The following is an 18,273-nucleotide window of genomic DNA, read 5'->3' as shown; positions in this document are numbered from 1 at the left end:
TAACCCACTCTGGTCTTCTTGCCTGAAGAATCCCATGGACAGAGGAGCCTGGTGGGCTATAGTCCATGGGGTCACAAAGAGTCAGACAAGATCGAACAACTAACACTTTGAACACTTGTGGGTTACAGACTGCTATAAAATATAAAAAGTATGACTGGAGGGAGCCAAATTACAGGCCAAACACCTATGATATGAAGACTCCAATTATCAGGAAGGTGAGAATCCTTAAAATAAAGAAGCTGGACACCTTTCTAGTAGTCGGTCACCTCCATCACTTTCTTTCTTCCTTCTTCCTTCCCAGGTTCCCTGGGAGGAGGAAAGAGAAGCTGACCTCCTTATGAGCATCTCCAGCCCTTTAAGGAATCAGCAGAGCCTGAAGCTGGGCCATGAAAATGCCATGGTCACTAGTTCCATCCAGTAACAGTCCTGAAAACTCTTAGTTGCTCAGTTGTGTCTGACTCTTTGCGACCCAATGGACTGCAGCCTGCCAGGCTCCTCTGTCCATGGGATTTCCCAGGCAAGAATACTGGAGTGGGTTGCCATTTCCTTCTCCAGAGGATCTTCCCCACCCAGGGATCGAACCTGGGTCTCCTGTGTCACTGGTGGGTTCTTTACCGGTCTGAACCACTAGGGAAGCCCAGAACACGCAAAGTAAATGCTACTTCGCTGGATCCTCACGTCAATTTGCTGAGGCAAGTGGGACCACTATTTTGATCTCTGCCTTGTAGAGGAAGAAGCAGAGGGTCCAATGAGTTGGAATTTGTCCAAGATGACCCAACCAGTGATGGGGGTCAGGAGGCATGGGTATTCAGGCTTTTAGGGGAAGAGAGAGGAAGTGGAGGGCCAGGCACTCACCTTGTTGGAGCTCCGGATGGCAGGGGGTCGGCAAGGCTCATCTTCAGCCAGTTGGGATCCCGGTGCTTGCTCGATGCCAAGCAGACCACTGGGTGCTGTGGTTCAGAATTCTGGTTTCCACTCTCGTTGGTGTCTGCAGCTTCCAGAACCCTCAGACGAAGGGCTCTGAAAAGCATCTGGTCAAGCTTTGCAAAGGGAGAAAGCTTATCCTCCCATTCCTGAAGCCCTGAAGTCAGGGATTTGATTATGCTTATCATGATCTCAGCTTCCACTGCTCCAAATGCGATTAGTTGTGTAATTAGTTAATGTCATTACCTGTCATCAAATCCAGACAACGTTGGGCTCCAAAACCTCCCGTGGCAGAGAAACCCACAACCTGACATCTTTCCACTGCTCAACACAGAGTTTCTTTAATAATCCTGGCAACCGTCCCCTTCTTCCTAGACCACAGGTCCGAAAGTTAGGAGAAAGACGTACTTCTTGTATTTTTTTTTAAAAGGCCATTTAAAATTCTTTGGTCCCTTTCCCCCAAACTTTTCTTCACTCCAAGCAAAGCATAAATATAATCTTTTCAGCAACTCTTCTATGCTTTTCCATTTCTCTTCTTATATATGTCGGCTGTGTTTTGCTCTGGGCAGAATGGTCAAAGTAAGAACCGGTTTACCGTAGGGAAACACCCTGTTAAGGACTATTTTTACCTTTTATAAAATGCTGCCTGTTACCTCCTCGCTGTAAGTCCTGGGCGAGTGGTTTTCTTCTTTGCTCCTTTGCATGCGTTCGGTAAATACTCTCTGAGTGCCCACTGTGTGTGGGCACTTGTGGGCACTTGGGACCCAGCAGGGGATAGACTTTATCCTGGTCCTCTGGGAGCTAAGGTCTGGTGGGAAAAGAAGGTGAAAGGAAAGTAGGCCCTGTGGGGGCTGGACATCTTCCGCGTGCCCCTCTGGACCCCTCGCTTTACCCCTCTGTCATGTGGGAAGGGACACCGGAAATGCATCAGGAGCCTCTTTGCCCCCAGGGCTTGCCCCTAAACTGGGGAGCAGAATGGTAGTTTCGGTGTGATGTTGGCGTCGTCCCCTCTTGTGGCCTGAGAGTGACATGGTCACTTTTCTGTTGGTTAGGAATCCATCCTCCCAAGGCTGCTTCCAGCCCAGGGTGATAACTGCTCATCCCAAGGACCCTTCCATAAACAGACTGCTTGTTAGGGTCTCCCCGGTCACCTGCTTGAAGGCTGCTCTTGTCCCCAGGGCACCCTGCGGTCAGAAGACAGTGCTGTGGGACCCACATCTCTTCCGTGCCCAGGGCATCACCTTGTCACCTGCACATTTTTGGGCTAAAGGTCCACAGGTTTCAGGCTGCATTGTTCCCTGTGACCCAACTCGTTCCTAAGGCACGTGATGGTCCATCACCACTCTGTGTGTATCACTGTATGTGATGAAATAAACATGTGTTTATTTCATGTGTCCTCTGACCCTGCTTGGCCAGCTCTCAGTGCCATCTGGATTCCGGTGGGCGATGAGGACCGGCCCGTCCACAGGCCAGTTCAGCAAGGCCTCCACGGCCTGCACGAATGTGTCCAGCACCTCAATGTGGCCATGGAGACCCTCCTCCACCCCTGGCCCTGCTTCCTGCCCTGCCGGGTGAGGCTTTATCTTTTTTTAAAGGTTGTCATTTTAATTTTTTATTGTCCTGCTACTGCTGCTGAGTCGCTTCAGTTGTATCCGACTCTGTGCGACCCCATAGACGGCAGCCCACCAGGTTCCCCCGTCCCTGGGATTCTCCAGGCAAGAACACTGGAGTGGATTGCCATTTCCTTCTCCAATGCATGAAAGTGAAAAGTGAAAGTGAAGTAGTTATAAAAAAATGCACCTCTATGAAAAAAACCATTGTTGTTGTTGTTCAGTCACTAAGTTGTGTCTGACTCTTTGTGACCTCATGGACCGTAGCCCATCAGGCTCCTCTGTCCATGGGATTTTTCCAGGCAAGAATACTGGAGTGGGTTGCCATTTCCTTCTGCAGGGAATCTTCCCAACCCAGGGATCGAACTTGAGTCTCCTGCATTGGCAGGCAGATTCTTTACCACTGAGCACCAGAGAAACCCAAGGAAAAAACCATAGAGAACATAAAACACAGAAGTGAAGTTAAAAACTATGTCTCGCTGACATACAGAAGCACCATGAATGTTTGGGATGTATTAAGGGGGCATTGTCTTTAGCTTGGGGGTAGGGAGCACTTTTATCTCTGGCCAGGCCACCTCTGCTGACCAGGGTCTGTCTTTTCTAAAGTTTTATAGATTCTCAGGTTCTTCAGCCTGCCCAGTTCACACTGGGCTGAACTGTCCACTTCAGCCAAACCAAGTATTTTCCTTGTCTGGATTTAAGCTTTTGTTTGTATTTCGGGGAGTGAACCTGGGCTCTGAGCTCTGCAGTTCGTGGCGTCGTCTCTTCTGGGAACAAGGTCCAAGGGCTCAGACGGCCGGGAGCACGCCCACCTAGGTGGGTGGTTTATGTGCTTAGGAAGCCCCGATGGACGCCATCCGGGTCAACTCTGCGGCTCTGCCCAAGGTTTTCAGGGTTACTCTGTACTTCCCCCCAGGGACCTCAGCGTGTGTTAAAGCCATGCCAGGATTTCCTGTGCAAAAAGCCCTTGAAATATGAAGTTCCCCATTCCTCCTGATGATAAAAGGGATGCAGAAAGAAAAAAAAAAATAACAGCTTCTTTACCTGATGGTACTTATTAGTTAGCTTCTCACAGAAAGAGTGATGAGAGATTTCCTGTGGATTTTGGTTTATGCTCTGGAGAATTTGTCTGTAAAAAGTCACAGAGTGGCCACTGTTCCTGTGGATGTGTTTTTTTGTCTGTGATAAATGAAAGAAAGATAATGCTTTTCGTTGGGTGATGCACTCAAGAATCATTCAGTAGAAGTTTTGGTTTAAAGCTCTTTTAGTTCCCAACAGCTTATTAAAAAACACACTCCAGTCTGGCTAAAAAATATCCTCAGGAAACCAGGCTGGAAGAAGAGGGGGTGAGGCAGGAATGAGCTATTTAGCTTTTCTTGGAAAATGGCATAATTCTCGGAGGAATGAAAGGCCGAGCATTCCCCGGATTTTTCTCAGGCACACGTGCCAGTCCACAAAGCGCTGAAACCCCAGACACAGAACCTGGATTGATTTCACTCTCAGTCACTCAGGTGTTGGTGGCACAGAATAAACACCACCCAGAACGCAGTACCTGGAATTACCAGAAGTTCCCGGGTGCAGCATCATTTTAGGCAGCACTTTCGGCTTCTACCTTGGGATAGTAAGGCAGTCATTCCGTCCACATGAGCAGAAGATTTCACTCTGTAAAAAAGAAATCTGAAATCAACTGATGTCTGGGACGAATCTGCTGAGTGAATTTATTGAGGTGGCCGAAATTTTGTTCAGGTTTTTCTGTAACATCTGAGTTTGCAACTCCGTGGACTGTAGCCCACCAGGCTCCTCTGTCCATAGGATTTCCCAGGCAAGAGTACTGGAGCGGGTTGCCATTTCCTCCTCCAGGGGATTGTCCCAACCCAGGAATCAAACCCGGGTCTCCTGCATTGCAGGCAGATTCTTTACTCTCTGAGTCACCAGGGAAGTCCCCAGGATCTTTCCCTGCCTGGGGTAATTGAATTCTAATCATAGCCACGTGACAAGTTGTTTTCACCCCCATTCTAAAGGTGAGCAAAATGAGTCTTAAGGGTATTAATTTGCTCCAGATCACAGGGACCGAAGCTGCTAAACTAGGATTGTCTTGGGGACATGGAAGCAGCCTCTCTATTTGTTGTTGTTCAGTCACTAATTCGTGTCCAACTCTTTGCAACCCCATGGGCTGTGGCATGACGGGCTTCCCTGTCCTTCACTATATCCCAGAGTTTGCTCAAACTAATACCCATGGAATTGGTGATGCCATCCAACCATCTCATCCTCTGTTGCCCTCTTGTCCTCCTACCCTCAATCTTTCCCAGCATCAGGGTCTTTTCCAATAATTCAGCTCTTTGCATCAGGTGGCCAAAGTATTGGAGCTTCAGCTTCAGCATCAGTCCTTCCAATGAATCTTCAGGGTTGATTTTCTTTAGGACGGGCTGGTCTGATCTCCTTGCAGTTCAAGGGCCTCTCAAGAGTCTTCTCCAGCACCACAATTCTTAAGTATTTCCCTCCCTTTAAATTAGAGCATTGGGCTCTGGGGTTACCTGCTGTTTGCATATTCTTACATGGTGAGTGAAGAGCTGAATGGGAAAATTTATGTGTGAAAACAGAAACCTGGATATTTTCTGAGCTTCAGAGCTGATAAGGAAGGGGAGGGAGGAGCATGTTGGTGTCCCCTGCAGTGATGCCCCACAGCCTGAGGTCCTGCTGACCCTGCAGCTCCCCAGAGCTCTGTTACATGGCCAGGGATCGTTGGGGGTGGGTTGCAGTCCTCTGATCAAAGACAGTTTGCACATGTGCTCTGTTCCCCATGGACAAGCTCCAGGATGTTTTCTGCTCAGAGAAGAGTCTAGGAACCTGCAGCAGATGGCTAGTTTTCTCCAAACCTGCCTTCCTTTCTCCCTGGATGTGAAGTCACTCATCTGGAGACTTTGCCTCCCACCTCCCCCTCAGGAGAAGCCACTACATTTTTGCGCATAAAATGAGGGCCGAAGCATTGTGAGCAGCTTCTGTTCCCTGTCTTCACCGGGCATGGTTCTTCCTCCCCTCCTCCTCTTTCTCCCTGTGGGCTGGAACCTGGAGGGGCGAGGACCGCACTGAACCAAGCAGTGCGCAGTGCCTGGCAGGACAGTGGAATGACAACAGGCAAAGGATCTGGATCTCTTCATTGCCATGTGAAACAGAGCATCCTGCCTGCCTGGACTGTCCAGTCCAGAGAGTTATGTGAAAGAGAAAATGATTTGATCCTGTGAGCCACTCTATTTGGGGATCTGTTTCATCTAAGAGCTGAGATTTTTACCCTGAATAATATACAACATTACTGGGTGGGGAAGTAGAGCCTTGATTTCAAGTCAATACTTTGTCTTCCTTCAGGTTTTTCTTCTTTCCTTCCTTCCACAAATATTCATTGCTGTTGTTGTTTAGTCGTTCAGTCGTGTCCAACTCTTTTGTGACTCCATGGACTGTGGCCCTCCAGGCTTCTCTGTCCGTGGGATTTCTCAGGCAAGAATACTGGAATGGGCTACCATTTCCTTCTCAAGCGGGTCCTCCTGACCCTGGGATTGAACTCAAGTCTTCTGCACTGGCAAGTAGATTCTTTAACTGCCGAGCCACCAAGGAAGCCCCACAAATATTTACTGAGCACCTCCTGTGTACCAGCAGTGTGCAAGTTACTGGTGATGCTAGGAGATCTGTGCCTGTATCTTCCTGGATTCTGCTTTCTTGTAGTGGAGACTGACCACAGCAAGTAGATGTATGTTAAATTAAGAATATTCACTTACAGACTGGACTATGAAGGATGTAGCCTTGGGGCTGGGGAGAGAGAAATGGGTGAGAAAAAGCTACTTTAACTAGGACTGCTCTGTGCTGAGACCTTAAGCTGTCAGGAAACCAGGCAAGCAGGCAGAGAGGAGCATGTGCAAAGGCCCTGGGACAAGGAAGAATCTGAGCTCAAGGGACTGAAGATGGGGGTGGAGGAGGGTAGAATGCACTAGAAGATGGGTCATACCCTTGGGGCTGGGTCTGGGTTTCACTCTCTGTGTCCTGGAAGCTGTTGAGTTCACAAGAAGTGTCTGTGTATGTGTGGGGGTCGGGTGGGGGACAGATAAATCACCTGATTATTTTATGAAGTCACTTCTGCTGCTTTATGGATAAAGGACTTTGAAAAGACAAGATTCCTCACCATTGCCACGGGCTGTTGTGGTCCTGGCAAGTGGTGGTTGAGAGAAGTTATTCAAAAAATTGTGGAAGAATTTCTCTAATCATGTAATATTTGAATTCCTTAAAAAAAATATGCCCAAGCCAGTTGTTTGAAGAATTAAGTTGCAAGAGAGTTTCTTTCTTCTTCCTTTTTTAAAAGTCTTTATTGAATTTGTTTCTTTTTCATGTTTTGCTTTTCGGCTGCAAGACATGTGGAATCTTAGCATCCTGACCAGGGTTTGAACCTAAACCCCCTGCATTAGAAGGTGAAGTTTCAGCCACTGGACCAGCAGAGAAGTTCTGCAGGAGGGTTTCTTGGACCATATGCTGTCCAGTTGCAAGCAGGCTGGAAAGAGCTGGCCGTGGTTCTGTGATGCTATTCTCCTGACCACATTCATCGTTTGGGGTTGTGGGTGAGGCTGGAGGAAGGGGTTGGAGGAGCTGTGATGGGTTTTTTGAAAGCTTCTTAGGGGCCTGGTCTTTGGAATTTCTGCCTCTGGTTTAGAGACAGCAAAGGAGGAAATGGGAATGTTAATTTTTAAAACCTTCCTGGACCACCGCAACCTATTTTTCTCAAGCAAGTGAAATCTGTGTTTAAGGACCATCCTTTCCTTCCAAAATTAATTTTGAAGTGCAATTTGACCTCTCAAAGATCAACATTCTGACTCCTTTAGAAATAACTCTGAACAAGTAATTTATTTCAGGAAGGAGATGACAGAGCTCCCGAACACGCTGATGTCTGTGCAGTGACTATGGGGATTTTCTTCCGAAGGTTTTCTTTTCTCCCCTGATTAAATGGGGAAATGGACATCATGTTATGTAACTTTAGGTTTACCACGTGTGGATTTGATACATGTATATTGCAAATTTCTATTTTTTTTAAACACTGTCCTCAAAAATAGGAAATTGATTTCTCTCAAATTCATTTTAATTTGTTTTATTTTATTTTGATTTCTATTTCTTAGAGGGGTGATATAAGGATCTGAAATAGTCTGTGTTAAGTATACCATCAGACTCCTTTGTGGGGTTCGTGTTTGCATATCTGAAACATCTAAAGAGAAAGGAAGTCCAGGTTTCAACTTCTGCTCATCAGGAAATAGTTACATGTCCCAGCCTGGCCTTGCAGATGGGCTGGTGTGGCGGGCTGGCCTCCTTTCTCCCCACCCCCATCCTTTCCATCTCTCACCCCAAGGCATTTCTGGGTATGCTTCACTGCCCTGGAGAATGGCTGGCAGTCAGCATAGCTGCTCCATGGGAATCAGCCTTGGAGCTGGGCTCTCCAGGGGGTGGGACAAGGGGCCAGGGAAGTGGGGGTCAAGCACACCTGGGTTTCCTGGGATAAGGTTTCTCCGAGTGCGTCCCTGGGAGGGACCTGGGGAGTCAGATCAGACGGGCTGGCTCAGAGCCTCAGCTAGGCTTCTCTGGGCCTGGATCCCAGGACAGGGAAGGCTGATGAGATGGACATGGCAAATGCCAAGGGCTTCTGAGAAAGAAGAGCCTGCTCCGCGCTGTCCCCTGGGAGTACACCGTCAGGCCCCCCAGCTGGGGACGGATGATTGAGCTCTCCTCCAGGAAGATACGATTGTCTTCATCAGACAATTCACAAGTAGCCTGTATTCAAGGCTAGTCACCACTCAGCACACAGCCGCTGAGTCAGGAATCAAGAAAACATCCCGTTTTATTTTGGTTCTGACTTTGCATAAACTTCACCCAACCCTTGTCACCTTTCCAAAAACCCAGGATTCCAGGACTTTCCCAGCAGTCCAGTGGTTCAGACTTCACCTTCCGATGCAGGGGTGCGGATTTCATCCTTGGTCAGGGAGCTAAGCTCCTACGTGTCTCATGGCCAAAAAGCCACAACACAAAACACAAGCAATATTGTAAAAAATTTAATGAAGACTTTAAAAGCGATCTACATAAAAAAATTAATCTTGAATACACCCCAGATATACAGGATTCCTATCTGGAAAGGATTGGTCTTTTCATTCCAAGAAGAAGTTAAGTCTGTGTTGAACTGTGATAAAATGGACATAGTTAAGGATCAAAACCAAACAGACAGAAAGATGAGATTCTTCTTTGGTTGGAGGGTTTTTTTTTTGTAGAAAATACTCCTGAGAAAAGGCAAGACGGAAATGTGTACGTATATGTGTGTTTATGAGTATATTTTTAAAAAATGAACTCAGTGGAAAGGAGAGAAGAACGAAGAAATTTGGGTGAATCTATGAGATTGCCACAATTTATGAGAGTTTAAAAAGGCAATTTCTTTTTCAGGAGCCAATTCCTAATTTCCCACATAAAAGTATGGGAATTGAATGGTAAATCCTTCTCTGCTGACAAGACCCCTGAAAAGAGTTGGGAGAAAGAGTTACTGTTCCGTTTCCATTCATGTGTCTTGAAAGCCCGTGGCTGCGAAACTGCCCGGGACCCACAGAGGCCCGGGTTTCAAAGCTGCCCGATGACTTTTCAGAAATGATCTATTGTGGGCCTTTGTTTCGTCCGGGTCGCCTTCGTTTTGTTCTGCTCGGCCTGTATCAGTCTTCTGCCGCTGCCATTAATCCACCCTGTCTCTCCTCCCCATTCAGAGGCGCATTTTAACCCTGCCCCGCACAGGGCACCGGCTTGAAAGGCTGAAAGACTGAGCATCACTGCGGGTAGGGGGACGGGAAGGCAGGCGGTGGGAGTGAGGGGGGGGGGTGGAGGGAGGGGTGGAGGGAGGGGGCGCGGGGCGGGGAGAGGCGGCGGGCGGGGGTCCTGGGTGCACAGGCTCACCTGGGGCCAGGGTGTCCAGGAAGCAAAGAACAGGGGAGCCTGTGGTATCAACCGGCTCTGTCTGTCTGCTGGGAGATGGACAGCACTTTTCTTTCTCACAGGGTCACCATCTGGCTAAGCCGCCTGTTCGGGCACTGGGAACTCGAGCTCCTGGAGCCTGCAGATGAGGCGGCCCTTATTTTTCTGTCTTGGTTTGACGTCCTTGCTTGCAGTTACCAGGCTCCTTGTAGCTCGAGGGTTGTCAGACTGGGATTAGATGGCAAGAGAGACAGTGATTCATATTAATAAAAAAGAAGAATTAAATCAGAAACCTATTGTTTAGTTAGTCCTCCTGGAAGTCTGATTATATTCAATCATATCCTAAGGAGAGGAGAAGCTCCATTTTAACCTCCTCCTATGCTGCATGTCACCCATTTTTAATGGTGCACGGGGATCGTCTGAAAGTCCCAAGGGCCCTGAGAGATGCTGGGTTATAAAGTAGAAACAATCGTTCCCCAGGTGCCCTCTGCGTCACATCATCTGTGGTTCTGACGACACAGCCAGCGGGAGCCAGCAAGGGGCCCGGCTCCTCCCGGTCCTTCAGGGAGCCCTGGCGGCGGAGGGTCAGTCTTCACCTGTGCACCCACCATCCCCACGGACTGAAGAAGCCATCTTTCCAATCTTTCACCACCGCGATGAAATCTCCAGCTCAGATGAGCCTTCCCCAGCACTCAGTCCAGACGCTGCAGCCAACAGCCAGCCCTGGGGGTTCTGTCTCTGGGGCCCAGGAGAAGGAAGAGGCAAACCAGCCACCCGCCAGCCAGGACATATCCTGCATAAGCTCTCCGGGATGAGGGGAGGGATATACCTGCCAAAACAAACAAACAAACAAAAAACAGGGCAGCAAAGTATATCACAGTTTTGGTGGTGGTGGTTTAGTTGCTAAGTTATGTCCAACTTTTTGCAACCCCATGGACTGTGGCCTGCCAGGCTCCTCTGTCCATGGGATTTCCTCCAGGCAAGAATACTGGAGTGGGGTGCTATTTCCTTCTCCAGGGGAATCTTCCCAACCGAGGGATCAAACTCTGGTCTCCTCCATTGCAGACAGATTCTTTACTGACTGAGCTGCCAGAGAAGCCCAAATATTTTTACTGCATATGAGAGTCAAGGATTAATGATTTCAGGGCTGCCCAGGTGGGGCTAGTGGTAAAGAACCCACCTGCCAAAATAGGAGATGCAAGAGACTCAGGTTCAATCCCTAGGTTAGGAAGATCCTCTGCAGAAGGAAATGGCAACCCACTCCAGTATTCTTGCCTGGGAAATCCCATGGACAGAGGAACCTGGCTGGCTGTAGTCCATGCTGAAGCTCTAATACTTTGGCCACCTGATATGTAGAGCTACACATTGGAAAAGACCCTGATGCTTGGAAAGATTGAGGGCAGGAGGAGAACGGGGCGACAGAGGATGAGATGGTTGGTTGGCATCACTGACTCAGTGGACTTGAGTTTGAGCAAACTCCAGGAGATAGTGAAGGTCAGGAAATTGTGGCGTGCTGCAGTCCATGGGGTCACAAAGAGTTGGACACGACTGAGCGACTGAACAACAAATGATTTGACGATAACATACTTCATTATAGCTCCCACTATCATTTGGGCTGCATGACCTCAGGCAAATCACTAGCCCATGGGGCATCCATTTCATCCCAGACAGAGGTTCAGTGGGTCTGGATCTGTGGTTCTCAAACCCGAATGGGCTTTAGATCAGGGCAGGACTTAGTAAAGCATTAATGCAAGACCTCAGCTCTAGCATCTCTGATTCAGCAGGTTGGGGGAGGCAGGAGGCAGGACTCTGCATTTCTAACAAGTTTCCAAGTGATGCTAATGCCGCTGGTCCAGAGAACACACTTTCAGATGGGCTCTAGCTGAACTGGAGAGTCAGACATCGCTAGAAAACCCAGCCTTTCCTGCATGGGATGAGGTAGAATCAGCTGAGGGAGGTGACTGCTAGCGACAGGAGAATTTTCACGTGGAAATTTGACTGGAAAGCGATTCGTCGGAGCATCACTAACCTTTAACCTTTTCTGAGAGTGCATTTGCATGCTGGGTTGACACATCGCATTTAAAGACACATCTCAATTACAATATGTGGTCCAGACGGCTGCCCTTGTGGGGACAGAGGCGGCCACTAAACTCTGAGCAATTACTTAAAATTAGACTTGTCAGATTTGTTTAGGGTGACCAGGCAAGTACATACATTGACCCAGTGTCACTCTTCCGGGAGAGACGTTCTAATGATTTTGTATATCAGTCAAACTGTTCAAATACTAATGCCGTCTTCATGCTTTAATCACCATTCTAGTCAGATGTCATTTTTAGAAGCCCTTAGGGATTTGCATGCCTTAATGATTCTTCAATACCCAAACCAAGCATTCTTTAATTGGTGTAAATTGAGCAGTGTTCCAATGCAAACAAGGAGGGGCCACACTGATCAATGATGCTGTGCGTGTCTGGCTATTGGAAAGCCATTGCTGTTAGCTCAAGTAACAAATCCTCAGCTCCATCCGCCTTGGAGGAAAACCAGCTCGTGGAGCCGACAGATACTGTTGCTAGTTGTCATCATGATTTGGAAGCACAGAACAATTTGAGATCCCCAGCCTCATCTTTTAGGAAAAGGGATCAAAAAATCCATCATAAAACACTCTCTGTTCCAGTGTCAGAAACTGCATTCAGAATCTGCCTACCAACGCAGGAGACACAAGAGACGCACATTTGATCCCTGTGTCGGGAAGATCCCTGGAGGAGGAAATGGCAACCCACTCCAGTATTCTTGCCTGGGAAATCCCATGGATTGAGGTGCATGGTGGGCTATAGTCTATGGGGTCGCAAAGGGTCGGACATGACTGAGAATGTACATACTGGGAGTTCAATGAGAAACAGTATCTTTATCTTCTGGCGATTTGTGTCTGCCTCTCTTCCTCTATTTGTAAATTGCAAACAATATGCAATTCTTGTTAACTTGACAAGTCATCTTTTTCCGTGATTTTTTTTTTGGTCCCAATGGTACATGATCCATCTAATCATCCGAGCCGTGGTCGGGAAACCTGAAACAGGTGTTCATTCCCTGCTACCTCTAGTAAGATTGAAAAAACTCCAGGCTTTATACTTAAGAAACCCAGGACAAATCCTTCTCATAAATGTGTCAAGCCCACTTTTCACTCCTGTCTTTTTCCATCAGCTCTCTCAAATTGAGTATTTATTACTGGGGTGGGAAGAAAAGGCGGCAGCAGGCCCATTACAGCCCCTCGGCTCAGGCCTGCCAGCCTCCTGCTCCCTCTGCTCAGCTTGGACACTACGGGTCTGGTGGCTGCCTGCGTTCATTTTTAATCTCTCTGGATTTTGACAGAATGTGCTGGTTCTTGTGGGGGAGTCTCTCAAGTTGATTTAAGGTTGAGTTTTAAAGCGGTCCAGTGCTTCAGATGAGTGGCGAGGAGGAATAAGAGGCTATCGGCATCCTTGACGACTCCACTTAGGAGCTTGGATGTAGAGAGGAGCTTTGGGTGGCTCAGACGGTAAGGAATCTGCCTGCAACGAAGGAGACCTGGGTTTGATCCCTGGTTGGGGGAAGGTACCCTGGGGAAGGTCCCCTGGAGGAGGGAATGGCTAACCACTTCAGTATCCTTGCCTGGAGAAGCTCATGGACAGAGGAGCCTGGCGGGATGATGTAATCCACATGCATCTCCCCAGAGGGTGTACTGATTCCATTCTGATGCTCTCGCCAAAGGGATCTGAGGGCCTTGGGGTAAACCTTATGCACGTATCCTAGACTCCGGGGTTCACTTACAGGTTCGTCTGGAGGAATGAGACAGAAGGACACCTGATAGCCACCTTCCTGTGCCGGAAGGTCTCATTGACCAGAACATCGCCCTCAGAACAAAAGCACATTCATGCTGGGGAAGCCAAAGGGGGTCAGCATTCCTTTATCTGCATCAACTTGGAGGGTATCAAAGAGCAGACTTGGAAAGGACTGTAGAAATAACCTGCCCCCCCACATTTTGGGGGTACCCCTGGGTCTTCAGTGCTGTGGCCCCCTGTCCTACATGTCCTACCCTTTCTCTTACATTGCTCCCTGCCTTTCTTCAGCCCTGCGGCGGGCATAGAGAACCTGTGACTAACATTCTTGGTTTCAGTTCTGGTTTCTTCCCTGAGCTTCCTCCCTTCACATGACCTCTCTGGCCTCCCATTTCATCATCCTTAAATGAAAGAGTCGAATGAGATGAACTGTAAGATCCCTTTGGGGCTTCCTACGTGGCTCAGTGGTAAAGAATGCAGGAGACGAGGGTTTGATCCTTGGGTTGGGAAGATCCCCTGGAGGAGGAAATGGCAAGCCACTCCAGTATTCTTGTCTGGGAAATCCCATGGACAGAGGAGCCTGGTGGGCTACAGTTCATGGGGTCTCAAAGAATCTGACATGAGTGAGCAACTGAACAAGATCCCTTTGAGCTCGGACAGTTGAGGAATTATTTTCTCCAACGCCGGCTCACATGAAAGTCAAGGGAAGGCGTGCGTGTCTTGGAGCCCCTGGTTTGACTGTTTTTCACGGAAACAAACATCTAAAGCAGCGCTTCCCAAACTTCCATGTGCATTCCAGTTGCCTGGGGTTGGTGTCTGGCTCAGGGGGTCTGGGGTGGAGGCTGGGCTCCTGTTTCCCCGGCTGCTCTCAGTGCCTGGGAGCCAGGCTGAGTAACGAGGCCTCAGGCCAGAGGCTAAGCGAGGGCCAGGGCTTGTCTGCTCTGCCCACGGTGACTCAAGGTCTGGATACGTGCATCCTGGGGGGCGGTGTTCAGAGAGAAGTCTGAGCCGAGGACCACTGGCTCCTGAGCCAAGTCTCAGCCTCGCATCCTCCACTTTACTTCCCACGGGATTGGAAGGTTTCAGTCTCACCGGGCGGGCGCTGCACTGGGGTAGCAGCAGGGGACAGGCAGAGCCTGGGGGAGGCGCTGGAGGGGAGAAGCAGGCGGCCCTGGCCCCTGCATCCTGGCTCCTAGCCCGCTGCCCAGGGCCACAGCTCTCAGGATTATACTTTGTGTGCTTTCTTTTCCCCTTTGGTTCTTTCCTCTCTCTCCTTTAAAACTTTATTTTGTGTTGGGGCATAGCTGATGAACACTGTTGTGATAGTTTCAGGGGAAAAGGGAAGGGACTCAGCCATACATATCCATGTATCCATTCTCCCCCAGCCTCCTTCCCATCCAGGCTGCCATGTAACATTGAGCAGAGCTCCCTGTACTATGCAGTCTGTCCTTGTTGGTACTTATTTATTTTTACTTGCTAGAGACATTACATTGAACATCACAGCAATTAAGCCTTGAAGCATATAAATCTATGTTTGGAAACATGGGCTTCAGTTTGTGTGTGCAGGTGTATATGTGTGTGGGCACACATGCGTCTATGTGCACACACATGCGTGTATGTGTATGTGCGTATATGTGCATGTATGTCTGAATGTAAGGTCTTTGCAGAGCATTATATCCAGTGGAGGATGTGGGCACACCCCATGTCCCCTTTGAGACAGATTCAGGGTATGAACAAACCAAGTAAGGACATGAGCTCTCTTTCCTGAGGGACAGACCCTTTCTACTTGTAGTCGCTTTTTCTTCTGAAAGGAGCAGCACGGGGTCCGGAGGCCAAAGGCAAAGCACGGATGAGTCTGATCAAAGTTGCCATCTGGCAAGTAACTCTCCGATCACCACTCGAGACTTTGGAGGTTCTCGCCTTCGCTTTCCTGCCTTTCTGGGACTTGTCTGCCTCTTCTGCTCCGTTGTGAGCCAAGGGCTTCCTGGTGGCTCAGACAGTAAAGGATGCCTGCCCTGTAGGAGACCTGGGTTCGATCCCTGGGTAGGGAAGATGCCCTGGAGAAAGGAATGACTACCCACTCCAGGATTCTTGCCTGGAGAATCCCACGGACAGAGGAGCTTGGTGGGCTACAGCTCAGGGAGTCTGGAAGAATCGGACGTGCCTGAGCGCCTAACTCTTTTACTTTCTGCTCCTTCGTAATCTGTTCCACCTGGTGAGTCTGCCCCTGCTTGCCTAGCTCCCTCTTTATTTTGATTTCTCCTCTCCTGCCATCCTGCTGGTTTGGTTCAAAAGGCAATGGGTGTCCCCAAAAGCATGGTGTTCTTGCTCCTACTCTCAAATACAGGAGTTTATTAAAGGGTGGATCACCAGGCTTTCTGGAACGTTCATTCTAATCAGTAAAATATTTTGAGCACAAACTCCCAATATACACATGCTGATTTATTGTTATTTCTTGTGCACGGATACTATTGTATTAATAGATGAAATGCAAATAAATGTGAAAATTCAGAACTATGAGTATTTTAAAGAGATGTAGACTTTCTAATATTCTTTTCCCTTGTCCCACACAGTCCCTTCGGTGACCATGGACAAGAGGTGGAAAAGACTTTTGCCGTCTAACTTTAGGGGCCCCAAGGATGCTACAAACTCCTTGCCCCTTCTCAAGGCAACCCTTCCTTCCACAGCCACCTGCCACTGCAGCCGCCCGCTGGCCTTCTGGGAACGGCAGGGTGGAAGTCGCTACTGCAAGTGACCTGAGTTGTTTCTCCTCTCGGTTTCCTTCCATCCCTTCCCTGGCTTGCAGGTCTCACTGCAGCTCTTGGAGCCATAGCTGTCTGCTCTGTCCTGTGTTGCCTTTCTTGGGGAGCACCCTTCCTCGGCCAGCCGAGCCCTTCACCCCGCGGGAAGCTCTGGCCCCTCTCTGCTGCCTCTGCAGTGCCTTCCAACTGTACAAACACCTGCTTGTTATCACCAAGGGTGGATGGTCTTCTAGGATTGGTCCAAGGTCTCAATCAACTCTTAAAAGGCACAGAAAAGCGAGGATGGGAGACATACAAAATTGACTGTGTCTGTGTGACAGAGCGGAGCCTGGCGGATGGGTGCCTCCAAGATGCAAGTTCTTAGGAGCGGAGATGCCCTGACCCCCCTCCATATGCGGCATCTGGAGCCACAGCTGTTCAGAGGGAAAGGCTGAATGAATGAATGGGATATGATATGCATTTGACTTTGACTTGCTGATAACTGGAAGCTTCTTCCACTGCTTGCTCTGGTTTGGGATCTTCCACTGCTTGCTCTGGTTTGGGATCCGACAGCACACTGTCATCCTCACTCAGGTTGTTTTCCTTCCAAACCGGGAAGATGAGACTCAGCTCCTGAGTATAATCTCAGTGATTAATTCAAACCAGAAACTGTGAGCTTAGGGCAAGAAATGTCCTTCTGTGGTTTCCAGCATCTCCTCGGCCCTGTGGCCTTGGAGCCTCGACAGTCCCCAGTGGGAGGCCTGACTTCTTACTAGAAATTGATTTCACCATCATACTTTTTTTTTTCTTCTGTATCCAGATATTTTTTTCCTGGCCAGCTTTTTAAAACCCTTGGCCTCAAAATCTTAGTTCCCCACATCCGGCTCCCTCACCTCACCCCACAAATAAACTGTCACTTGCTCTGGGCTTTCTTTCCAGTGCAACCATCCCTGCTTTGTAAAAGAAATGACAAATTAAATAATTTTAAAAAACTGTATGATTCCTTTCATTTATTAATTGAAGTGTAGTTGATTTATAATGTTGTGTTAATTACTGCTGTATAGCAAAGGGATTCAAAGGTATATATCTGAATATCTGTCTATCTATATATACACATGCTTTTTTTTTTTCAATATTTTTTTCCATTATGGTTTGTCATAGGATTTTAAAAAAATCTGTACTGAATTTGTTACAATATTGTTTCTGTTTTATGTTTTGGTTTTTGACCTTGGGCATGTGGGATCTTAGTTCCCTGGCCAGGGATCAAACCCTCACCCCTTGCTTTGAAAGGCAAAGTCTTAACCACTGGACCCCCAGAGAAGTCCTAGTGTAGGATATTTACATAGCTCTCTTTGCGGTGGGATCTTGATATTTAACAGTTTTTTTAAAAATTGTAATCAAAAACACAACATACAATTTATCATCTTTACCATTTTTAATTGTACAGTTCAGTAGCATTGAGCATACTCACATTGTTGTGAAAAAGAGCTTTAGAACTTGCAAATTGGAAAGTCTATCTCCATGAAAGGACAACTCCACTTTCCTCCTGTCCCCAGATGTCTGGTACCACTTTCTCTTGTTATGAGTTTGGTTATTTTAGATACTGCATACGAGTAGAATCGTACAATATTTGTCTTTTTGTGACTGGCTTATTTCGCTTAGTGTAATGTCTTCAAGTTTCATCTACATTGTATAGTATCTTATGGGATTTACTTCTTCTTTAGAGTTGACTAGTATATAATTGTATGTGCACACTGTATTTTCTTCATCTATTCATTTTTTGATGGACATTTGGGTTTCTTCTACCTCTTGCTGCTGCCATTCAATCACTCAGTCGTGTCTGACTCTTTGTGACCCCATTGACTGTAGCCCACCAGGCTCCCCTGTCCATGGGGTTTCCCAGACCGGAATACTGGAATGGGCTGCCATTTCCTCCTCCAGGGGATCTTCCCGACCCAGGGATTGAACCCAGGTCTCCTGCACCTCCTGCATTGCAGGAGGATTCTTTACTTGCTGAGTCACTGGGGAAGCCCCTGTTTTAGATATATATATATATTACAGGGATTTTAATTAAAATGACACATTGAAAAGGAAAGATTTACATAAAGCTTTTTATTGGAGGGCCATGAAGACAGCTGAAAAAAAAAAACAATTTGGACATTTTCTAATTATATGTAATTGGCGATGGAATTTTATTAATCTTTTTTTTTTTTT

At 47.9% G+C, this 18,273-nt stretch overlaps 2 long non-coding RNA genes across 13 annotated transcripts in view; both read left to right on the top strand.

Moving 5' to 3' along the window:
* Window positions 1–17,954, top strand: part of LOC139037844 (uncharacterized) — a 69,842-nt gene extending 51,888 nt beyond the window's left edge. For 5 of the 12 annotated variants that reach the window (XR_011490780.1, XR_011490802.1, XR_011490792.1 and 2 more), the window contains 2 exons: window positions 15,130–15,533; window positions 15,892–17,953. This is a non-coding gene — a long non-coding RNA (uncharacterized lncRNA). Of the gene's footprint in view, window positions 1–15,129; window positions 15,534–15,891 lie in introns of all 12 variants that reach the window. The other 7 variants (XR_011490799.1, XR_011490779.1, XR_011490783.1 and 4 more) reach the window with 5 other exon arrangements.
* LOC139037854 (uncharacterized) lies at window positions 18–9,803 on the top strand. The gene is made up of 2 exons (XR_011490810.1): window positions 18–9,373; window positions 9,593–9,803. It is a non-coding gene; the product is annotated as an uncharacterized lncRNA (long non-coding RNA).
* Window positions 17,955–18,273: the final 319 nt, after the last annotated feature.

The sequence above is a fragment of the Odocoileus virginianus genome, chromosome 2 (genome assembly GCF_023699985.2).
Source record: "Odocoileus virginianus isolate 20LAN1187 ecotype Illinois chromosome 2, Ovbor_1.2, whole genome shotgun sequence".
Taxonomy (NCBI): Eukaryota; Metazoa; Chordata; class Mammalia; order Artiodactyla; family Cervidae; genus Odocoileus; species Odocoileus virginianus.
The sequence above is the reverse complement of the archived record's forward strand: the minus strand, read 5'-3'. Positions and strand labels throughout refer to the sequence as shown.